This window comes from Mustela putorius, unplaced genomic scaffold (genome assembly GCF_011764305.1).
Source record: "Mustela putorius furo isolate JIRA1106 unplaced genomic scaffold, ASM1176430v1.1 tig00000129_pilon_pilon_pilon, whole genome shotgun sequence".
In the NCBI taxonomy this organism is placed as follows: domain Eukaryota; kingdom Metazoa; phylum Chordata; class Mammalia; order Carnivora; family Mustelidae; genus Mustela; species Mustela putorius.
Genome location: NW_025421290.1, coordinates 32,521,793 through 32,547,364, shown reverse-complemented (window position 1 = coordinate 32,547,364; position 25,572 = coordinate 32,521,793). Strand labels below are relative to the sequence as shown.

The following is a 25,572-nucleotide window of genomic DNA, read 5'->3' as shown; positions in this document are numbered from 1 at the left end:
TCGCCGAGGGAAGCTTCCCTGCCCACTTTCATATCTATTTAGACTATATATTTTTTAACATATCTTAGAACTGGAGGAGGCTATAGTGGGTTATAGCTGATGGGTTAGAAGTACAGGGAACAACCTGGGCTTGCTACAGGCATCTGAAGCAGAGTGCGTGTGTGGGGGGGGGTAGTATTGTGGGAATGAGTCCTTCACCTGATGGTGTCTCCAGGTAGAGAGTGTCAGAGTTGAGTTAAATTGTAGAACACTGTAGCCCTGGTCACAGTATTACTTGGGTGGGGACCTCCCTGTGTCAGAAGCACAGGAAGTGTGGTAGGAAGTAGAGGAGAAACCCAGCAGGACTGAGGTGTTTCTTACTCACTTGGTTATACTCCATGACATTTATCGCAGTTTGCAGTAAAGTTTTAAATTTATATATTATCTGTTTAGTATTTGTTTCCTTTATCGAGATTTGAGGAGGATAATAAATCTCACTTTCTTCTTTCTTTGGGTTCAGAGTCAATTAAGAAATAAGACACAGGAGTCAGACAGAAATAACACATTACTGGTAATGACACTACTCCGACAACTTTGCTCCTTGCTGGTGTTTATGACTCATTCAAAGGGAGGTAGCTTAAGTTTTTGTGAGTTTGCCTGGACCCTTGGAGGACATATACAATACTCAGAACCCCCCACTCCCCCACTTTTTTCAGGAGATATTGTAAACATTTCTGGGGATTAAAAAAATCATCACACTCTCTTTATATTTATTTTTTATTTAGAGAGTGTGAGTGGAGTACGGATTGGGGGTGTGGGTGGGGAGGGGCAGAGGGAGAGAGAGAATCTTCAGCAGGCTCCACACCTAGTGCGGAGCCTGCCCACAGGGCTTAATCTCACGACCCCGAGATCATCACCTGAGCTGAGATCAACCCACTGAGCCACCCAGGCACTCGAATTGCAATCTCTTTTAATGAAAGCAGTTGCCAAGTGGAATGTGGAGAGTAGAATTGCAAGAGAGAGGCCATGAGGGTCTGGACACCCAGCAGGACAGGGGTGGGTCTTTCTCAGAATGTTGTGGCTGGGGGTGATGGAAACGGATATTTAGGGGGAAAATCACCCAACATCCCAGAGTCCTGAGCCTATAGGCCCCCTAGAATCTCTGGCTTAAAAGGAAAACCCCAATTTTCCACTCCTTCTGAAAGGATACTTTGTAAGAGAGAGATTGTGTGAGCTTGCCAGGGCCCATGAACTGGGAGAGATAAGAACGGAGTGGTGAGAAATAAGTCAGGGTAACTCGAATATTCCCCAGACGGAGTAGAAACTTTGTATGTTCATTGAGAGTTAAGTAAAGAAAGCCACATTAATGTTTGCAGTGAGACTGTGGGCTGGGACATGTCAGCCCTTGCTGGGCCCAGGAAGTGACCAGGTGGAGGTGAGCCTGCCAGGTGCACTTGCAGGAGGTAAATTAGAGGGAGGAGCTGTAGGAAGACGTGAGAGGGCTTGCCTGGCATATAGATCAGAGGCAAGGAAATAAAAACACTGTTACCTCTAAAGGAGAAGCTCAGATCCCGCAGCAGCCCTGAAGGGCTGCTGTTAGTGGAACAAACTAACAGCTTATACTCAAATGGGAGTTGAGCAAAAGCCATTGCTAGAAGGCATGTAAACAAAAACTGCCCCTTAGACCTGAAGGCCAGGCAGCCAGGCACAGAAGAGCATTTCCTGTGTTGGAAGCTAAAGAAACAAAGGTTCAAATTCAAGGTTATGTGCGGTGATTGCTCAGTGGGGTTGACTCTAAAAGAGCATCTTTACACACAGCCTAATGACCCAAATAAGGCAAGTACAAGCTCCGAAGCTCTGACAGCGGCAGCAGCTAAGTAAGCCACTCTGTCCACATGGGGCATGCCGGCTGTTCCTTGTTTATGTCATTTTGCTTTAGATCCCAGTTTTTGCTAGGACTGTAGTAGGAAACGTAGTAAGTCCAACCTTAGGACAGAGCGGCCTTTAAACATGTAGGCAGCACTCAAGCCAATTACCTGCCTTGGGCAATTTTGTGAGCAGGTAGCTGGGGAGACAGAGCTGAGTTTGTAGACCCGTAGCTTCTAAAGCCATTGATTTTGAAGGCTAAGGGGCTTACCTAGGATGGCAATTTTACTTTGACTTTTTAAAAAGGAAAGTTTAGGGCTAGATTGGTCCTTTGATATCTTCTAATCCTACACTCTCATTTTAGAAAAGGTAACAGACCCACAGAGGTCACAGTTTTTGCTAATGATGACACCTTGTTAGTGGTCAGTCGGGATTCTGGTAACTCGGAGGTGTGCTCTGATAAGACAGGGATATGGGGAATTTATGTTTGAGGGGTATGTTTGACAAGCTGGTCAGCAAGGTCTCCTGAGGGTGCCTGAGGGTTCCCTCAGTCCACTTGTCCCCATGCATAGGTCTTGTGGGAACCTCTGGCTCTCTGGACAGCCATGGGGTTGACTTGAAAGAGCCCCAGGACCATCAGTGAGTCCTGCGTGAATAGTTTCCTTCATGAACGAGCTTACCATCACCACCACCACCACCACCAACACCACCACATGGTCTCTGGCTACCTGTAGTGGCCCGCGGGCTAGGAGCACAGCAGAGGCTTTTGTGCTATTTTCTTACCTTAGAAATTTCTCAGGAAGAGAGCTGATACATAGGCCCCTGACATTTGGGGATGGGGGGAGACTCAGCTTTGGATACTCAAACATCAGATTTGAGAAGGAGAGGTCAGTGCCTCCTGCCGTTGATCAGCTAAGTCTGCAAGACTGATCTCCTGCCTCTCCCCTTCTCCTGGCCTCTTTTTAGGCGGGAACATCTTCTTTAGGCTTTAACTCACCATCAAAGCCACCTCCTCTGTCCCTTTCTGCCATATTTTGGAGGTCTTTCGGAAAGGTGCTTCCCTCCTGTAAGAGAGAAAGTAACATCCAGGGATGTCAAAGAGCTGATGGCTGAAGGGAGAATATAAAGCGATGATGTCAGCTTTCCTTCCATTTCAGAGCCAGCCCCAAAGCTATATTAAGCTACTGCACATAGCATTATTCAACAGATCTTTGTTGATTGAACGAATACATTTTCAGTAACAAAGAGAAGATTGCGATTTCAGAACACGGTGGGGTATGTTTAACATTGATTCTCTGATCTTGGGGAAAAGAAAACAGAAAAGTAATTTTCATCTAATTTCAATCAGAATATTCTGGAGTCGAAAGGGATCTTAGTGATTATTTGGTTTCTTTGTTGTTTTACAAATAGGAATTTAAAGACTTGCATTTCTCGCTGTCCTAACCTTGGTTCAATAACATATACTCAAATATTTTCATTTTTTGAATTGACTGTAATATATACTGGATAGATAGCCAGACTGGTCTTCCCTCAAATAGCCCATTCCCTGCTCATGTTTCCTGAATGTTTGCTTGTGGAGTAGCTCATTAAGCTGCGAAACAAGTGGTAGCTTTGGGGTCTTAATGCCTTAATCCTAAATCTTGCCGTTCCTAAGTGGGCCCCTTGACGTTTACAAAAACTGCCCGAGGTTCAGATTCATAAATCCTGACAATGTTGTTGCCAGGGCTGTTTTGAGGAATACAGTTTAAAAAAACCCACAAACAGCCTCCCCCCCTTTTTAAGCTATTACATACTACTAGCTATTAAGTAATTTAGATAATCTAGAATGTTAATAACCAAGACCTGTGCTGCAAAACACCACCAGGCAAATAGATGCAGGATAGCAGTGTAGTTCCAGCTCTTGGAGAAGTGAAAGGAAAGGCAACAAGAGGCCACAAAGCTTTAGTCCCATCATTCAAGCTGTGGAAGCTTCCCCGTAGCCTGAACCATGTTTGGCACACAGTAGGTTCTTAATAAATACTTGTTAAGTGATGAATGCATAAATCTATAAAAAGAGGGTGCTTTTAAATAATGAACTAAAAACTGTATCAGAACAAGTCTTAACTTGGCCCTGCTTGAGCACCATCTAAAAATACTTCTGCGGGGCGGAGCGGGGGGGGGGGGCACTCAACGCATGATACATACATTGTTGCAAAGCTGCAACTGCTACTTCTCTCATTCATCCATTGAACTGACATTTAGTGAGTATCCACTACTTATAAAACACTAGAGATACAGCTTGGAACAAATTATGCTTGATAATAATCCTATAGGAAAGTGTATGGGCTTTGAAATCGGACATACCTGGGTCTGGATATGCTCTTACTACTAACTACTCTAGGCTCACTTTTCTCATCTGTAATGTGGGGATATTAATGTATCACTGAAAGTTGGGTTGTTATGGTAGATTAAATAAAATAAATAACATCTGTGATATTTACAAAGTCACTGAAAGTGGTCAGTTCACATAGTTTACTAGCAGTATTCGCAGTGTAGGGTTTTCCCAGGAATGTTTCAGATGCTATGGCTTTTCCCCACGAGAGGGCGGCATAACCACACTATTTGGAACCTGCTTTGCTTCCCACACAGATGGCTCTCAGTACTCAACACAGTGTTACTTTCCTATTGTGAGTTTAACGGAACACTTACAGGCCTAAATAGCTTAGAATAATATTTTAGAAGTGGCAGGTTCTAACCTCCAGGCTTCTATTCAACTTGGTATTGATAGGAACAATCAATTAAGTATTCTACACTCCAGATGTTGAGAATATTTTTGCAATTAGGACTCAGCTGGATCTGAATTTTTGAGTCTTAAAAATTAGGCCACGTTGCATGAAAGCATCAGGCTGTCTTTGCTTATATCCAGTATTTTATGGAATTGGCCAAGTGTTAGACTTAGGCCTCCTGGCTGCCATTTGAGATTTGGATTAATTCTACACCCTGTATGAGACATTCTACCACATAGAAGACACAAAGATGCCATCTTTCATTCCACAAATACTTACGGTGGACAAACTATGCACCAGGCAATGTTCTAGGTGCTGAGCATTCAGAAGGAGATTGAAAAAAGACAAGTTACATTCAGAAGGAGATTGAAAAAAGACAAGTTAAGGCATTATCACTGTCGTAAAGGAATATATAAATTGTATCAAATTCCTAAATGGAGAGTATCATGAAAGCAACAGCCAATGTGCTGAAACAATAGGGAAGGGCTGCTGGTTCTTGTATCAGGGCCTGTAACTGACGACTGCAGATCCCTTTGTCGGAGAGACCTAGCACTGGCCCTTGCTCATGGCTGATGCCCTGAACCGATGTGACATCCCAGCCGTGTGAACATGTGCATTAGTGATTCTAAATCTTCATGCCATGACAGACAGGTGTATTACTGGGAACTATAAGGAGTAAATAAGGGGACATTTGCTATTACTGTGGATCTCAGCATGGAAATCAGGCAGCCCAGACTGTAGCCTGCTTTTATCCTTCTGTGAGTCAGTCTCATTTCATTTTGCCCCTCCGTCTGTTAGGAGGGCAGAAACTTCATTTAGTCATTTTGTGTCTCTAATTCTGGGATGGGTGGTGCAGCAGGGGAGAGAGGGTGGTGTGAAGACACTAGTATGAGCACAGAGGCAATCCTTTAAGTCCTGGATGTCATCTGGGCTGTGGGCATCTCTTGAGAAGTCCATTACTTATATCGTCCCTGGTTATCAGTTCAATAAGGTTGCCAAGGAGACATCCATCCTCTCTCCCGTAAGTTTCAGATTCATTAGCTCATACACCTACCTCCTGTGCCTTTACAAGCACATAGATTGCTTTATTTCACTCTGTGAGGCTGCTGTAGCCCTGTCTAGTTGTTCCAGAAGAACCGGGCGACTCTTCCTTCTCTGAACCTTGCTGCCTCTCAGGGTTCTTCCCTAAGAGTGGGGAGCCTATTTCCTGCTCTCTGATGCCTCACCTGAAGCCTTCCTGGGGATTTCAGTGCTTCCCTGGGATTGGCCCCAAGTGGCCCTTCCTCTGTGTCCCCAGCTTCTATGATCTTATTGCCTCCCCTGAGGCTTTCTCTCTCAAGCTTGGGAAAGTCTTTTAAATTGAGGAATGGGAGGGATCCTTGCTTTTTCTTCACGATTTCTCTCTAAACAGCTGTACCCCCAATTCTCTTTGTTTCACCTAATGCCTGGTCTTTTGGAAACACCAAAATCTAGGATGAATCTTGAAGGCTGTTTGATTTTCCCCTTGCTGTGTCTCAGTGCCTCCCTTCTCCCCACAAAACAAATCCAGGCTAACCTTGCTGCTCGGGGGTGGGTAGGGGGAAAAGGATAGAAAGGTGAAAAGGGATATAGAGAAAACACATTGGTTAACATTTCAAACACATTACCCTGCCATACCAATAATAAAGTACCAACATTTGTGAATGATTTATCTTTTTTATAAATTGGAGTGGTTTCAAGGTTATCCCTATAATAACTTTCATCCCCTTGTTCCTTTGGATTTTCAGTTTGATCATTGCTTCCTCAGGGAAGGGTCTCCTGACTTAACCCTCTTTTATGTTTTCATAGCACTCTTTTTCTCCTTCTACTAACACTTACTCTCATTTTTAAAAATTGTGGTAAAGTACAAATTACAAAATTTGCCATATTTAAGCTACAGTTCAGTGGCATTAAATACATTCACATCACTGTGCCCCTGTGACCACCAATCTATCCACAGAATTCTTTTCATCTTACAAACCCCAAATCGGTTTAACTTTATTTGTGTGATTCTTGGATGAATGTTTGCCTGCTGCATGAGAATCTAGGCTCTATGATGGTTCAGACTGTGCTCTGTTCTCCTCGTCACTATAATGTCTGGCACAGTGTGTCCCAGAGAGTGATTGCTCATCCAGTACTTACTGAAGGAAGGGGTGGTTCTCACTTGCTTTCCCTTATATGCATTCTTGAGTAGGAGAGAAAGGAAATAGGTACAGCTGGTGTGCCAGGAACTTTTCACAATCCTGGGTGCATGTGGGAATATGTTGTACAATTTAACAACATCTGGAGAAATTTGGGGTTAACATGGTAGACTCACATTGCATCATTTCCCCAAAACCCAATGAAATAAGGAAAAATTGTAAAAGCAAACACAAGCAAAAAAGTCACTGAAGGAGGAAAGAGACCTAATGTAGATCAATAAACTTAAAACAAAACAAAACAAAAACAAACAAACAAACAAACAAACCCCCTAGCCACTGTGGAAACACAAGAGAAGATACTGGAACAGAGTAGAATTCCAGGTTGGCCTGGACACTCTCTAGAAGCTAGACCATCCAGAAGATAAGATAAGCCAGAGGCTGTAAAATTTTGAGAAGTCTTATGAATCACCCAGTAAGAAAAGGAAACTGAGTAAACTGACCTTGTGTTTTATTTCATCCCACTGAGAGATGGTGGGAATGGAACCTGAAAGAAAGGGCAGGGTATCTCCAGGTTTGGCAGGAAACTGGAGGAACCCATTGAAGTGCAAGGTGTCTTGCGATGTGAATGAGATACACGTGTTGCCAAAGGGTGACCCTTTGGACAGTACAGATACCAAGAGATGTGAAAGAGAGAGCAGGATTCAGTTTCTTAACCAGAGCTGTTCTACCCACCACGATCTCCAGTGAGCTGTCCATCTGTGTCTTAGACTTAAAACTAAGCTCCTTTTGGAGACAGTGGGAAGAGAGTCAAGAAGTCAGCTTGCTACTTCAGACCAGCTAGGAAGTCTATTCAGGACTGTTGAGCATGAACAATATATAAAGGCAGGGCAGCAGTGCACACCTGCTCCAGCAAAAGATGCAACAAACCACAAACCAAAGTGAGTAAGCAAGAAGTATATTACACAGAATCTATTCTAGAAAAAAAAAAAAAAGAACAGAAGAAAATTCTTTGCAATTGCTTTATGTTATAGAACGATTTGACCTTATAAGAGAACAGATATAATAAATCAATAACTCAAAGATAATAAAACAATAGAGTACACTCAAAGAGTTTTATGGAGGACTGTGGAATTCAACTCAAGAACTAAAGAGGTCATTATGTAACTAATACTTAGGAACAGCAAGGAACAACATTTAAACTTGCTGAAAGTTGAATTATTAATATAGAAAGGCTTGAGACAGTCTTGGTAAGTGTAATTAAAAAGACAAAAATTAAAGCAATCAAATGGAAGCTAATAGATGTAAAATGCAGAAAAACAATAATAACCATAAGTGTAGGGGTGTCTCTGAAGATAACGTCAAAGAAATAATGAAGGAACTGTTGTCTGTGTTAAGACAAAACCAAGTCTGCAAATCCAAAGGGCACATATTATGTGCTAGAAAAATTAGAAGCGTAAAGCTCAACACTAAGACATGTTTTAGTTAAGAAGCCATTCTTTAGGAATCTAGAGAGAAAGAACAAGTCCTCTACAAGGAGGAAAACAAAACAAAACAAAACAACAAAACAGACTGGTCTCGGGTTTCCCCACAGTATTTAATGGCAGAAGACAATGGAACTAGAACTCTAAAGTCTTGTTGGGGAAACATTTGATCTTGGATCCTTTTACCTGTCTAAGATGATGTCCAGGTGTAAAGGGATGTTGAAGCACAGAAGAATTTAAAGAATGCAGCACCTGTGTGAACTTCTTGGGGGAAAAAATACATGCAGGTAAAGCCAGCATGTGTGGGGCACTGAATTCAGATAAATGTAGAATTCGTGGAAAAACCGCTGGAGAAATATGGGTAAAAAACAAAGTGAAGGCCGGAAGCATGGACAATGTAAAAATGATACTATAACTAGCAAACATCAGGAAGCGGGGGGATGGGAAGTGTGTGAGAAGACGGAAGTCTTCATCTCTCATAGCAAATAGCAGGGAATGAAGAGACACTTGAACCAAAATAAGTAGCTTTAAAAAAGACTTGCAATCCTCAGATGTCTTTTAATGAACTAATTTCTTACCTGAGAGATATCTTTTTTTTTTTTAAGAGTGCATGCACTAGGGAGAGAGGGGGAGAGAGAGAGAGTGGGGGAGGGGCAAAGGGAGAGAGAATCTCAAGCGGTTTCCCTGATGGGTGCAGATTACTTGATGTGGAGCTCAATCCCATGACCCTGAGGTTATGACCTGAGCTGAAACTAAGTGTTGGACGCTTAACCGACTGAGCCACTCAGGCACCCCTGGAGATAGCTTTTTAAAAAACATTTTTTTTTTTAAAGTAAAGAAACATTTATTTGCTATTCAACAGTTTCTGCTGTTTCACTGTAGTTTTTTTTTTTTTTTACTTTTGTAAACTAAAAGTAAATTTCAAATTAATACTTTTTAATAAAAAATGCACATATAAGAATAGCCCCATTTTAATAAATGCATTTTTCCTCTATTTATCTGTCTTTTCTTCTTTGTACATTTAGGCATCGAAAGACATGTGTGATCATTTTAACTTAATATGAACAGTTATTCCTGGCTGTGGGATTTTGATTTTTTTTCTAACCTTTGGCTTCGTGTTTTCTATATTCTTTACATTTTTATAATAGACATGTAGCATTTTGACCAAACGGAGTGATTCTTAAATTTAAAAACCAAAGGAAAAGGGGAGGTCAACAGGATCTATTAATAGTGGTCAACTCTAGGGGGGGTGGAAATTGGGTGATTGTATCATTTTTGATTTGTACTTTTCTGGATTTTTAATTTTTTATTTTTCAAAAAGTTTGTAGAGAGGAAAATGAAAAGAAGGAGAAGTCGAGAAGATCTGCGTCATGTCAACTCAATAGCAATCTGCTGGCCTCATTTATGGTCTGCCTAAGAAATTCAGGGACAGGTTGATAGAAGGACTGGCTGGCCAGAATGGATTGTAGGATCTGTCAAAATAAGCTGCAGGATGACAAGCTGGTGTGGCACACAGCCACTCTTGGGTGGTCTCGGAGAAAAGTGACAGGGTCTGGGTACTGGGAGTCTCTTTTGAGGGACTAGGAAAATTGCAGAAGTTTCAAGAGAACAGTCAGACCTATTCATCATGGCATATACTTAAATGTGCCATGACTCAATTTTCCCCCTGAAGCATAACACCTAGTAAAGTCTGGGAACACTTATAGGTGTTAATTTTTTCATTGACTTTATAATGGAATTTTATTTTACTTATTAAGCATTTGACACAGAGAGAAATACATTCGTGAGAGCCAGTGAGACAATAAAAGTTTTATACCAAAAATAAGAGCAGGTTCTGCTACAGTAATAGGAAGAGGATATGATATCTAAACAATAGGTAAAACATGAAAGAGGCATGGCTAAGAGGTGGCTGCATGGTGTCCTAACCAGGCTGGACCGATGCTTTCATGGCGCTCTAGACCGCAGGTATGGCAAAGGCAAAAGAGCATGAAGTTTAACATCAAGTTCCTGCTCCTCCACCTCCAATTTTCTTCCCCAGGAAGTAGATTCCTTCTCCAGGAGGTGGAGAGCCTAAGATGGACGTTGTTGGGTTTGGTTCAGATGATGTGTGTGTAAAGCACGATGAATGGTGGAGTGGAGGTATTTACTCCTGGAGCGTGTGGGTGAGCAGAGCAAACCTCTTCTCTGGAGTGACCATCGACTAGCTGCTCCCTGAAAGGTGCTGCCTTTATTTCCAACTTGACCAGCTATCAACCTGTACCGGGAGTCCGCTGCAAATGAAACATGAATTGAACTTGATTCAGAGGGAGAGAGGGGACATTGTCGCTGATGGCTCTGAAACCGTAAGAGAAGAGCCTGTGTGTGAGGCCTGTGTGTTACTCTCGTGCGCAGAGAGCTGGAGGGACCACAGAGAGGAGCTGGTCCAGTATTCCCATTTTCCGGGTAAATACACTGAGATCCAGAGGGGTGAAGGCTGGCTGAGGCTCATACCTCCGCTTGCAGGAGTTTGAGTGAAAGGACTAGCTTAGGGAGAAGCACATGAGGTCAGAAAATAGACTGGGGAAAAAGAGTTGACTCTGAAACACCCCTGGCAGAGCCCACGGGCCATTTATTGGGGTGCTTTGATTCCAGCTGCATGTGTGCCATTGGGAGAACACGGTCCCTCCTTGTCACTAGGGAAGCCTTGCTGTCTTCTCGCCTCTCCTTGGTTCCTCTCCGGGTGAGCACACTGTCTAATTCTAGAAGCCTCACTAGTCAATAGCTGTTACCTGTGATGTGTTCACAGAAGACACCTGGACATTCTTGGATTGCAAAGAAGACTGTGTTGAGGGACAAAGTCAGGTCTGGACCCAGGAGTGCTCCTGGATCCAGAAGTGAAGGGCCACGGGCTGGGCACTGGTAGGAAGTGAAGGAGCTGGGGGCAGTGCGGTCAGGGATGAGGGAGGTCACTGCTCCTGGTTGTTGTGGTCTAACCTGGAGAGGTTTTCTTGCAGACCCTGGGAAGGAACAGCTTGGTGATGAAGTAGTGCACAGAAGACACAGGTCCACAGAGACCTGGGAACAGGTCGGGCTTTGCGGTTATTGCCTATTCTCCTCCTGAGACACAGGTCTTTAGCCCGAAGTCAGTAGATTTGGCCGACCTTATTCCTCCTGTGGGGATTGAAAGTTTGTATCTTGGAAGTATGTGCTTCGTCCAAGATGAGCCCCAGGCAGACGCTTGGACTGGGCTGGGCTGCGGTTTGCTGAATTTTTTGTTCAGCCCCCTACCTGCCTCCTCTCTGCTCACTCTTCCTTTCTCCAGGGTCTTCCCATTTGCAATATCGAGAAAGCACACATTTAGCAACTCCAGGAGAACAGAACAAAGATACTTTATGAAAAAGAGACATGATCTCATAGAAGAGGGATGTTTATTTACCCCAGCCCCAGAGAAGTTCATTCTAAGGGCACCATTTTAATGCCAATGAGACAAATACCTGTGGGGAAGCTGGATGCTTAAAATAAATTAGGACTCAAGTTTGGTCCTTGCCTCGGGGCTCTAAAGTCTGAAGGAGCTAGCCCAGATTTAAAGACAAACTCTCAAAGTTACTTTTTCCTCTCCATTGACTTTAATTTTTTTAATTTTTGCTGTTTTTTTTACCCCCCTGAACATTTTGTATTTGGAGAGAGGGAGGAGAATGTTCTTGGGGAGTTGGGGGACCTGGGGTCCGTGGACGTCGGGTATTAGTAGTGAATTAGAGAGAGTCACAGTAGGCGTTGGGGATCTTGCTGACCTTCAAGACCATTTCCCCCAGATTCCACGCTTCTCTTACCTTATTCCTTTCTTCTTCTTCTTCTTCTTCTTCTTCTTCTTCTTCTTCTTCTTCTTCTTCTTCTTCTTCTTTTTTTTTAAGATTTTACCCATTTATTTGACAGAGATCACAAGTAGGCAGAGAGGCAGGCAGAGAGAGAGAGAGAGGAGGAAGCAGGCTCCCTGACAGGCAGAGAGCCTGATGTGGGGCTCTATCCCAGGACCCTGGGATCATGACCGGAGCTGAAAGCAGAGGCTTTAACCCACTGAGCCACCCAGGCGCCCCTCTTACCTTATTCCTGTTTTGTCCTCCTCCTGTGGCTGTGCTATGTCCACTGGCCTGTCCGTCTCTTACATGCTGAGCTGAAGATTCCATAAACAAGATCACCTCTTAGCTCTTGAGGAAACAGTCTGTTCTTAGGCTCAACACACAGTAGGTGCTCAGATAGTCATTAAAGTAATAAGTAAATAAGTTTTAGGTGAGACTGAGGCTCAGAGACCTGCTCATTCACTGTCCAAAGTTGCCTCCTAACAAGTAGCTGAAGTCAGGTAAATGTACATAAAAATAGTGAACTAGTGGATGCGGAGTATTGTCCGTGTCACGTGATTAGTCTAGGGTGTTAGTTGTCAGCTCACTGGGCAGGCAACGTGGCCTGAAGCCATCAGTCAGACTTCCCGGAAAAGACGGGGCTTGGGTTGAAAATGAAACAGTGAAAACGTGGGAGGGAGAGGCGCAGGCTGTCTCAGGCAGGAGGGAAGGTTTGGGCCAAGGCCGAGGGACAGCAAGGTTTATGGATTATTTAGGCAACGCTTGGGAGACCAGTTTGGCTGAAGAAGTCTGAGTAGAGGCTCTGTGGCCGATGAGGCTGGAGGAGGGAGCAGAGGCCAGGCTGGGAAGCACTGGCCATCTTTGTCGTTGGCATCTTCCTGGGTGTTGATTCTCCGGATGAAGTGGGCGCTTGGGTGCATGCACTGCTCACATGCTCCCCTTCGGGACCAGGTGTCCAGTGCCTGGAATGCTGTGGCTGAGTGCCCATAGCTTAGTCCCTCCCTGAAAAGGAACCGCCTCATTCAATGTTGTGCTCCCTCTGTTCATGACTAGTTGACATGGGGGTACAAAGGCCGAGTCCCCTTGCTCCAAGGTGGGCAAGATATATTTCTTTATTTGAGAGAGAGAGAGAGCAAGGGGAGGGCAGAGGGAGAGCGAGAGAGAGAGAATCTCAAGCAGACTCCCCACTGAGCGTGGAGCCTGACCCTAGGCTTGATCTCACGACCCTGTGATCGTGACCTGAGCTGAAATGGAGAGCGGGATGCTCAACCAACAGAGCCACCCAGGTGCTCCACAGTGGGCCTACTCTTAGCCATCTCAGCTTCAGGGCTCCTGTGTGATGGGCTGAGGTCTCTGTCCCCGTTCAAGGTCTCCCTCTGCCCAGTTCTGCTCCTCACCCCTTTGCAGGCATGGTTCAGCAGAGCACTTCCCATAAGCTTCCTGCGTGGAAATCTACTGTCTTAGCATCTGTTTCTTAGGGGACCTGACTTAACCCAGTTGACACACACGTGTTTCTAGAAAGCAGCCTCTAAGAAAACTGATTGCACAATGATAACCTCATTGCTGGTGGCAGGCGGAGTCATGCTAGCTGTTGGCCTGCTGTCATTGTGTCATCATTAGAACTCTGCCACGGGTGAGCTGGGAAGGGACAGGACGGAGGGAGAACACTGGTAGTTCAGCAGCTCAGGCACAGGGAAGGTTTGGGGGAAGTGGTAATGATAAGGACTTATAATTGAATAGCTCTTGCTGGGGGGCTATTGATGCCCTGGTGAAGGACTGAGGCTGATCAATGGCCAGTTGAAGTCACTGACTAGTGAAGGCTAGAGGTCCTTCTTGATAGATATAAATACTCTTTACTCTTGCAGCTGGAGGGCAGAAAAAACTGAAGAGAAGGCTCTGTATTTAATTATAAGAAATGTAGATCTCCCAAGAAGGTTGAATTCACAGCCCAGCAGGTTTACTGCACCAGGTCAAGACCCTGACTGGGAGGAAAGAGGACTCTGAAATTTGGCATGGGGACATTGGAGCTGATGCACTCAGAATTTTTTTAATCCCCAGAAACCCCTGAACCATCTGGGTCTGACTCTGCCCTGCAGTAATCTGAGGCTTCAGGGGTTGAAATCTGGGACTAGGAAGTTTATAATAAGACTAGAAATGAGGGGAAGAGTGTGGGAGATGATGGGAAGGAATGAGGTTTGTATTCCAGGAGTCTGATGCTCCAACGGCTACTAGAGTAGGAGGCGATTTGATACATTGATGAATAAGGTGTTGTAATAGAAATAAATATGTTTTGTCTATGTGAGATTAGGTATAGTAAATCTCACATGTCCTCAAGATAGAATGTATTTTTCTCTTTCCTATTTTCCAATTTCCATTTTCAGTTTTATGTCATGAAATAATAATAACAATTCTTGCAACAGTGATTACCCTAATAAATAACATTGTGCATTAGTGCATGTGAATGAAGAATGTACATTATAAATAATAATAGTTTATTTATGATACTGTCTCTACTCACCCTTCCTAGTCTCTCAGCAAGGTGCTTGGGGATCTCAAAAAGCTACCACATACATCTATCTGGAGGAGATATTGCTACATATGTATTTCACAAATAAGAAATCCTCCAAATGACAGTTCATAAAAAAATGGTAATTCTAGAATAAAAATCATTAAAGATGGTGGACATTTATTAAATTTATGTAGTACTGAAACTTGGTTTTATGAACCTGAAACTTAATTAAGACATTTTTGGAATACAAGTAGATAAAAAGTAGAGCATTATTTTATTTTTATTTTTATTTTTTTAAAGTAGAGCATTATTGACTTCAGGTAGAAAAATACATTCATGTGGCATTTTTTTCTTATAAGCTATACATACCTTTTTAATTTCAGTGGTTCCCAGATGTTTGGATTTTTGGACTGATAAATTAAAAAAAATTTTTTTGAGGACCAACATGGGTGGCAGTCTATTTTGTGAATTAAGTTTATTTGAAAAAAATATCATTGTTCTTTTAATATCATTAGTCCCTAAAAAGAATGAATATTTAACAGTCAAAAGGTAGGAAGAATATAATCTCACAAAAAAGGCCTTTATTTTCTTTTTAAAGATTTATTTATTTATTTTAGAGGGAGAGAGAGAGAGAAATTGTGCGAGTGTGTGGAGGGGCAGAAGGAGGAAAGAGAGAATCCTAAGTAGACTCCCCACTGAGTGAGGAGCCTAATGAGGGGCCTGATCTCAAGTCCCTGAGATCATAACTTGAGCCAAATCAAGAGTCAGACGCTTAACTGACTAAGCCACCCAGGTGCCCCGGCCCTGGAGTTTCTGAATCAGCGGGTGAGGACTCTTGATAGAATGTGTATTTCTACCAAGTTGGTGATATTCGTGCAGCTGGTCTAGAGCTCACACTTGGGGAACAAATATTCCAGGTTATCAAAATGTATTTTCTGTTTTCAAGGACTGTGATACTAATTGGGCAGTCATCCTTCCTCGTATTCCTCGAATAGGTAGATTCAGGCTGCAAGCACTATTCTATAGAAGAGAAAATGCAAATATCACATTCCTTGGCCCGGATGCCTTAATCGTCTAGTCCTTAGAGTGAATGAAGGCTGACACATCTTCCTAGAGCCTGTTTAAATAATCATCCCCTCTTGCCTTAACTCCTCAAGGAGACTCTATATCTCTTCCTCTCCCCTTCTCTCTTATTTCTCTTTCTTTTTTCCTCCTTTCCCCTTTTCCCCCTTTTCCCTTTCTTTTATGGCTATCTCCATTTGTTTCCGGTCTTGTGGAAAACAGGTGCCTTAGCTCATTTGTCTTTGAATCCTAGAATCTAGCAGCATGCCTGCTGTTGCTTTTGTCCATTTGGCATATCATGGCAACAACCGAGCCAAGTGATCAGTAACCATCTAGTGGATTTCCTCTCTTTAGATGGTCTGGATTAGTCCACTGAATTTATTTTCTTCCCCTCAACACTTGCCCCCTCCATTCTGTGGCATAGTGTTATTTTCCTTAAATCATGAGGACTCCTGTTTAAATGTCTACTGTGGGGTACAATGTACCAGCCAAAAAGTCAAATATTGAAGCAAACATATAGACGTCCCCAGACCCCAATTTGTCAATTATTAGCCCAATGGGCATACCTAAGAGGACTAGAGTCCTCTTCAGTATATCTCTGGCAGAAGTTTGTATACTATTCCTATCAGCCTTGGGGGACATCAGAATGTGATGCTTTAGATATCCAAATTCCCAAACCCTTTAAGATCCTTTTGAATATCAAAAATATATAAATATGCTTTGGGTATATTTCCAAATTCCAAAGGTAGGAATGGAAACCTGGAACAGTCTGGAGCATCTTTTTCCTGTCACCCAACGACTCTTCTACCCATTTCCTATATGCCATATTTCTTTTGAAATCAGGGGACAGTATAATGGGATAGCAAAAATATTGACAGGAACAAATGCATGCCAGATGCAGCATCTTTGATTTCATGGATTTGTTTTTGCTATTTTGGCCCAATTTTTAAGATGAATGGCTCTTTACTGTGTGACCCAGGACGTAAGAAAAAGCTGAATGACTGAGGAAAAAATAAGTTTACAACTTGCATTACGTTTATCACTGTTACCAGGTCCATAAAGACAGAGAGGAGGGAGCAAAGCCCATTCGGGCTGTAGACAGATAGAGAGATATTCAGGTCAAAGAATGGGATAGAATAGATAAAGGGAGTTGGGGGTCCCAGAATATTTAAGACATTTCCCCCAGCTATTGGAAAATGTGACATTTCTCTCTCTATCACATATTAACTACGTGAAATAAAGAGACCATTTCAAAATTAATTCTTGTCAAAAGATGCTATTTTCCGGGGCGCCTGGGTGGCTCAGTGGTTTGGGCTGCTGCCTTCGGCTCGGGTCATGATCTCAGGGTCCTGGGATCGAGCCCCGCATCGGGCTCCCTGCTCCGCAGGAAGCCTGCTTCTCTCTCTCTCTCTCTCTGCCTGCCTCTCAGCCTATTTGTGATCTCTGTCTGTCAAATAAATAAATAAAATCTTTAAAAAAAAAAAGATGCTATTTTCCATAATACTTTGTGAACAAAAGTTACTCCTTACTTCTTAGACATGTTTAGATTTCTTGAACTCTTTCATTTAGGAAATGTGGAGTGTCCTGTCCTCAAACAGAACTAGGCAGTTAATGAACATTTGTTTCAAGGGCTTTGTTATGTTTCATTCAAAGGTGTCTACGAAGTGCCACATACTATTAGAAGCAGCAATCTTTATTTTGTTTGCAGACAATTCAATTATGGAAAATACCCAGAAAGAAGTTGTGAAAAGAATATCATTAGACAACCAAGTAGCTTTCCTGTCTTATGTATGCTTGGAAGAGGGATCAGGTTGTTGGTAATTGACTACAGAATTGGGTTGTTCCCAGAACAAGCATTTATTGAGATTGTAGAGGGAAGAAGTAATACATAGCAAGCTCCCTTGTCAGAATACCTAGGAGGTTCAGGGGAAGGATACGGAGGAACAGATTTATTTCTGGCCTCCCTTAGTAGGGACACACTCCACTATGTTTAAGGCAAAGACAAGTCTGCCAAATAATATCCTGTTACCTCTTTTATTATTCTGGCCTGAAGTGAATTGGCTTCTCCTTGGGTTTTATAGCATTTTCTGCCTGCCATTTTCTCGTCACTTAATTAGACATGGCTTCATATCAGCATAGGAGGAAGAGGGGCAAAAACTTGGGCCATGTTCACTAGTAGTCTCCAGGGCAGCTGCGTAGGAAAAGTTTCACATATCGGTACTGCCTCCCTTCAGTGACCTTAGAAATGAAACCAATAATTGGATAGGCAGCCCTTGGTGGGTCTGGGTGCCTTCACTCTCTCTTCCAGTTTTCCTGTGCGTGCTGGGTGTGTGCCTACCCTGGACAATGCTTCTAGCCAGAGGGTGGGGTGATCCCAAGATTTCGGTTTGGGCTTAAGAAGATGGCAAAGGCCCATTTGGCCTTCTGGTAGAATGCTTGCACCTACCGGCTTATCCCAGGACCCTGAGATCGTGACCTGCGTGGAAGGCAGGTGCCCAACCAACCAAGCCACCCAGGCGCCCCTGAGCCATTACTGTTAAGGCAGGAACCGGGATCAGAGAGCGAGGGCTGTGTTCTAGGTCAGGGCATCTTGAACACCCATACCCCATAGCTGTACTTACTCTCTGATCCTTGTTTAGAGTCCAGGGAATGGTGGCTGTCTCCCACCAACACTGCTATCCTGCTGGTTGTGCCCCTTTGTGCAGATCCGATGAGAAATGTGTTTAATAATCTTGTGGAGTTGGATTCTGTCTAAAAGAATCTGCCACCACTCCAAAGCGGGAAAAGAAAAAAAAGATTTAAAGGGCCACATCAATGTCTTTAATGACTCAATAATTAAGACAACACTACATAAGCACAGTTTAAATGTAAGCAAATTACTTGGAAAGGAAAAAAATACACAAATCCTTTCACATGATACACTATTTGTTTAATTAGAGCAGAATCTCTTTTTTGTCCTTTTTTAAGGCCACTGACAATGGAGTCCCACATGAATTGATGAAAAACAATAGTAATTAAAGACATCTTCTCTGATAATAGCCAAAGAAAAAAACCTGGGCATGAGTTGTAAAGTCAAAGGATACTTGGCATGGGTCTATAAAGAGGGACTGTGGAAATGTTTGTGCTGTTCTTTTAGTCTGAGTCACATGAAGCAGAGGTGAGGAAAACACTGGGGAACAGGGAGTTTATTTGCGAGGTGACCCCAGAAAGCACGAGGAGGATAAGATAGGGAAGGATCAAGGGTCAATAAACATCTGTGTTAATGAGAAACCTGTTGCTGTGGGCAACTGGGGCTCAGCCCTGCTGGGGACCCTCTGAGAGACTCTGTAGAACACACTTCAAAATTGAAAATGAAAGCACCAATTAAAAAAGATATGTACCCCGGGTGCCTGGGTGGCTCAGTGGGTTGGGCCTCTGCCTTCGGCTCAGGTCATGATCTCAGGGTCCTGGGATCGAGTCCCACATCAGGCTCTCTGCTCAGCAGGGAGCCTCCTCCCCCCGCCCCCTTCTGCCTGCCTCTCTGCCTACCTGTGATCTCTCTCTGTCTGTCAAATAAATAAATGAAATCTTAAAAAAAAAAAGAGAGAGAGATGTACCCCTATGTTTATTGTGGTATTATTTACAGTAGCCAAGATATGGAAGCAACCTAAGTGTCCTCTGATAGAAGAAGGGATAAAGAAGATGTGGCATATAAATATGATAGAGTATCATTCAGCTATAAAAAAGAAAAAAAATCTTGCCTTTTGTGACAACATGGATGGACCTAGAAGGTATTCTACTGAGTAAAATAGTCAAAGACAAATACTATACAATTTCACTTACATGTGGAATCTAAAAAACAAAACAAACAAAAAACCAAACAGATCCTTAAATACAGAGAATAAACCAGTGGTTGCAAAAGGGCAGGTGAAGAAGACTAAGAGGTACCAGCTTCCAGTTACAAATTAAATAAGTCATGGGGATAAAAAGTACAGCATAGGGAATATAATCAATAATATTGCAGTAATGTTGTATGGTGACAAACAGAGACTACACTCACCGTGGTGAGCACTGAGTAATGTGTAAAATTGTCAAACCACTATGTTGTACACCTGAAACTAATATAACATTGTATGTCAACTATACTTCAGTAATAAATTAAGAAAATTGTCCTGCCAAGGGACTGCTAAGACAGGGCATTGATTCACCATCCCCTACTAATTGAAGGTTGCTCCTGGGAGCATTAAATCCTGGGCTGCCCTGAGCAGACTCCTAGGGCGCTAGAAAAGGCCTTCAGGCTGAGAAGTGGAGAGATATTTCCCTGAGGAGGGAATGGGGAAGCTGTTGGCATGCATGTAACTGTGTAACTGTCCTTGGAGGCTGCTGGTGAACTCAGAAATGGGCCAGTGGGACATGGGATGGGGCACCACAGCCCCTGTTACAGATGGGCTCTTGTAAAGTAATCGTCCTTCTAGACCAGCTCAGTACAAGAGAAATATAATGTAAGCCACACATACAGTGAAATATAACGAGCCACAGAGGCAATTTTACTTTTCTAGTAGCTACCTTAAAAAAATAAAGAAGAAACAGGTGAATTTAACTTTAATAATATGTTTTATTTAATTCCCTATGTCCTAAATATTGTCATTTCAATGTGTATTCAATATAAAAAATTACTCAGGAGATTTCATAAATTCTTTTTTCTTACTAAATCTGTGAGATCTCGTGTGCATTTAATACTCATAGCACACGTCAGTTTGGACCAGCCACATTTTGAGTGCCCGATAGCCACATGTGGTTCATGGCCACCATATACCTGGGCAGGCAGCTTTAGATGCATATAAGAAGGACACTCATTTGGAAATGGCATAAAGCAAAAATCTGTGATTTCCTTCAAGGTAACACCTAAGTTATAATTTTTGCAAATATTTTTGGGTCGTCTTTTCTTATTTTGTGAACATGATTCAATGATATCCCTTTATGATTTATGGATTTTTTTCAGGAACTTTCTCTGTCCTTTTGATTCCAGATTCCCTTCTGGTTTATGCGCCAAAGACTGTCCTAGTCTTTTCCACATAAATTTCTCTTGAGAACCCCGATGAGAGAAGGCCTTCAGGTCTTTCCTATCCTCATTTCTTATGGGTCCCTTAAGCAAGGCTTACCACGGCGGTGTGGGGGAGCAATGAAAAAGCAGGAGCAATATTTGGCCTGTTCTTTCAAAGGCTGGTATTGGCAAATGAGACTCTACCTATACTTACTACATTTAAAAAAAAAAAAAAAAACAAAACCAACCCATTTGGTAGCTATGCACACTATATACTTTGAAATTATACTACATTCTTGAAACTGCCTCTTTCTTTCTTTTTTTTTTTTTCTAGTATTTCTTCCTTTAAAAAAATCTAGAAACTGTAAAAACTGGTCTATGCCTCTCTATATAGGTGAGAGGAGTAACAGATACTCTTCATTGACTAACATTTCACGTCCAACCTCTTTTCTTTTCTGTCTATTAGGTCTTTAAAACAACAATGAACAAACAAAAGTTGATTTTCTAGTCTTCCTTGAAGTCAGCAGTGATAGTGTTGGCCAATGAGATATAAGCCAAAATCTGTTGTCTCTTCTTGTCTCTTTATTCCTCTCTGGAACTCAGTCATGATGGCTGGCAACATGGCAGCCATTAGCAACCAGGAGGCAATTAACATGACAATGAAGGCCAATATGCTGAGGGCGCCAGAGAAAAAAATAGAGGATTTGGTATCTGGAAGTGATTTTGGGCTCCCCCGCCTCCCCAGCCCTGGAAGTACTTACAGACTCTTGTTATGTGAGACAAATACTTTATGTGTTTAAGCCGCTATTAATTAGATTTTCTTGTACTTGAGAAAAAAAAGTTCCTATTTGATATAGAGATTCTGCCAAAATTACCACTGAAACAAACTTAAAATGCATTCGCCTTCTTGCTGCCCCCTACAAGTGGCTCATTAAGCAGTCATCCCCAAACACGATGAAAACAACTGAATACACAAAATGTGGCAAGTCTGAAGTGATCAGTTCTCCAGGGGCCTAATTAGATATGTTATATCGTTGAAAAGGTGTAGATGGATCAAAGCATTCACCTTTGTGTTCCAGCCCCAAAGGCCCCTATTTAAAATGACTGTAATTTTTTATTTGAATCACCATTCCCTTCATTTAAAGTGGGGAAAACAACATGATTACTCATCTTTGGGTCTCCAGATCTTATCTCGAGCCTGGTGTTTGAAGATGACCAGGCAATGTTTATCATATTGATAAACTGTGATAGCACCATGCAAGTAAACATAACTTCCATTTAGGGTTTGTTCATTTCTGTCCCTTTATGAGAAAGACTCCTCAGACTTTTATCATGCTGTCCCAGTCCATGGATAATACTGACCCAGGCTGTTGCTACTCTAAAGATGCCTTCTAGAAGTTGCCTGAGACCTTCCCATAGTGGGAAGGTCAAAAGGAATAGGCAACTCAAATTAGGGAGTTGTTTTTCTCAGAAGACTTTCCTTCCTTCAGTAACTGGCTAGCACATCTACTAACCATACGTGAGCAGTGGTTAATTTCCATATTATCTCTTCTTTCTTAGACATGTAACTCCAAATGAGTACTTTGTAGAATCATGTGGAACTTTTCTCCCCTCTCTGATGTGGGTGAACCTCAGGGCTCCGCTGTAGAAGGATGAAAGCCTCTGAGTTCAGATTTGGCATCCCAAACAGGGATCAAAATCCAGTCTTCATGCTTTCTGACTAAAACCCCCTTCTATATGTGGAGGTTTTAAAGCTTTTCCATTGGCCCACCCAAATACTCTGTGGTGTCTCTGAGGACAAAACCCTACAGGCTTCTACCTTCACCTTTTACCTATCAGAATATCAACTGATGGTTGAGCTTTTACAACTTAACTTAAGGTTGGACCAGATATTCTAGTTATCTGACCTTGGTTAAGTTAACTAACTTCTCTGAATATCACTTGGTAGAGCACGAGACTCTTGAATTCAGGATTATAAGTTTAAGCCGCATGTTGGGTGTTGGGGTTACTTAAAAAAATAAAATCTTAAAAAAAGGGAATTAATAATAATATGGATCTCATTGGGTTGTTGTAAAGTTCTCTTAGATAATGCATGTATAAGGCTTAGCACAGTGCCTTACATAGATGAAGCCCTCGATAAATGTTACTTGTTATTCATGAAATTAATGTTATTAAATTGTCAAAGTGAATAATTAATATTTACTAATAAAATAATATTTACAACTGTCTGATAAGAATCTATTTTAGATTAAGGTGGGTAGTGCTGATTTGTCTTCAAGAGGACATGTCCTCCATGTTCTTTTTTAAACAAATAATTGTAGTGACTTACAGAGTTTCTTTGGTTCTCTTGTTGGATTTACTGCATAGCCTGCTTGGAAACCATGTCTAAGAACCAGAGCATTAACTTGAAAAAAGGACTAAGAGCCTTCTCTCTAAGTTATCCTAGAAAGTAATGGGAAGTAAATAACTTAAATTCACCCCCCTCCCCCCCGATCTATGCACCTGGGTGAGACAACATTTAATGTCAGCTTTAGAACATCTTTCTTTTTAAGAATTTTTTTTATCTTGTCTTTATAGCTATGGTGAAATAGAATTGGACTTTCCCCCTCCCCCTCCTTTTTTAAAATAAGATTTTATTTATTTATTTATTTGACAGCGATCACAAGGAGGCAGAGAGGCAGGCAGAGAGAGCGAGAGGGGGAAGCAGGCTCCCTGCCAAGCAGAGAGCCTGACGTGAGGCTTGATCCTAGGACCTTGCGATCATGACCTGAGCCGAAGGCAGAGGCTTTAACCCACCGAGCCACTCAGGCACCCCTAGAAATGGGCTTCTTAATAGCCAAAGAAACCCCATTTGTATCTAGTTGTAACCCAGCTTGGGCCTGAATAGTAGATGATGGCTTGGCAGTCATGGAAGAACAAAGTTGTTTAATATTTTGAGAGTGGAGAAAACTTAGCCTTTAATTCAATCAAGGCCTGGGAGAAGGAGGAGGAGGGGTTCTTTATTTTGTTCCGACTAGTTTACCCTGAGTGTGCAGCTGGTTAGAGTTTCTGAGAGGCTGTTAGTTCCAATTAATTTGGTATACACTCTTGTATGTGGGCTTGATGAATTAAGAGGCAGCAATGAATTTATCTGTGCACCAGCCATAAAATTTCCATTACTTTTCTTAATGAATTTTACATTTGATTCTGAAAGCTTTTTAAAAAGTTGCTCATTTGTTTTTCAGGGCCTTCCCCTCCTCCTTCTCTGTAATTCGTGTCAAAATAAGGACTACCCTTACAGAGAGTTTGGACTTTTCTTTAAGACTTTTGCTTTCAGAGCTAGGGAGACTCTGCCCTTCCCACTGTCTAGACACTTCAGAGGCCGTGTAGCATCACATCCTTCTTGGGCTTCAAAGGAGGATAAGATAGGAAGTCCCGGCTGAAGAAGAGGGGTGTGGGTTTGTGACCAAGTTCAGTTATCACTGGGAGGAAAAAGACGACGGAAAGGGAAAGGTATGGGCAAAGAAATAAGATATTCTGCTGCAGTAATGTGGGGTCTGCATTGCCATTCCTGAGCTCTGTGCTTCCTTCCTTTTATCAGAGAAGACTAGTAAGACCACAGGCACCAAGTGCAGAGAGTCTGAATTTTGGCTTAAGCCTGATCCTGTGATTGTCAACACCTGGAGGGGCGTGACAAAAGCTCATTTCAAACCTGCATTTCAAAGCTCTAAGCAAATTTTCTCTCTTTCATGAAATAAAGACTAGAGTATACTTTTGCAAACATCCTGTTTCTTTGTTCTCGAAAGAACCTAAACATACAATCTTATTAGGTAAATGTAATGCACCCCGTACTCAGAGGATGTGTTTGAAAGGCTATGACTCTGAGGAACTAGACGGTGAATGTTTATGTGGTTGGCTTCTTGCATCTCTCAAGATTCTATTTCTTTTAGAGAAATGTCCCCCCAGCCCGTGTATTGATTTATTTAACATGATTGCCATCTTCTATTGATTTAGAGTGGGCTGTGGCTGAAGAGTGTTACTTGTTTTTGTTTTGGTATGAAGCCTGGAGGAGGGTGGGAAGGATGGCAAGAGTGATCTTCACCTTGCGCCGGAGGGAGGCTGTTAGAAGAGAGTGGGACCAAGTGGGGGGAGTTCACCCTGGGAACCTGACGCTTGGGAAGTAGGGAGGCATGACAAGAAAGTGATAATGAAGGATTAGAGCTGGGCAAGGAGGCCAGGAGACCAGCGAGGAGGTTTTGTCCCTGTGTTGTAGGAAATCAAAGAAAGGGGTAGGTTTGAGAAATACCTTTGATAGATGGTATTTGGAAGATGGCCCGCCTGGGGAAACAGTGCCCTCTATGGGGGATTTCTGAGAATGGGTCAGTCTTGGAGTCCTTGAGATAGCCAGATCTAGAAGTTACAAGTCCTTCCCTGAATCTAATCTTTTTCTGTTATCCTGAACCTAGAATACAATCATGTTAAAGATTGCAGTCTGGTCTCCAAAACGTTGTGGAAAATTAAGGTAAAATTTGTAGTCGTCTTGGTTCACAATGGTAAAAGAAGAATAGCTATTCACATAGAGCCCTACAGTGGGAGGGACCCATGAACGGAAGGACCCAAAAGAACGGGTCCGGTGGGCTTTCCGAACAGGTGGAGCCTGAGAGTAGAATAGGCCCTGGGGAGGGGCCCAAACTGAGTTTAGAAATGCTGAGTGCAAGTGAAGTCCAAATGTAAGGCTTGACCTGACCCTTGGGAGGTAGGGAGACATGAGAAAAAATTGATAATGAAGGATTGGAGCAGGACAAGGAGGCCGGAAGACCCGGCAAAGAGGTTTTGTCCCTGTGCTGTAGGAAATAAAAGAAAGGGGTAGGTTTGAGAAAGCCACAGTCTGGGGATCAGTCTTTTTCTGGAAT

General features: G+C 42.5%; 1 long non-coding RNA gene across 8 annotated transcripts in view; it reads left to right on the top strand.

Moving 5' to 3' along the window:
• LOC101681947 overlaps positions 1-25,572 on the top strand; it is a 141,644-nt gene that overhangs the window by 20,589 nt on the left and 95,483 nt on the right. The window lies entirely within an intron of this gene.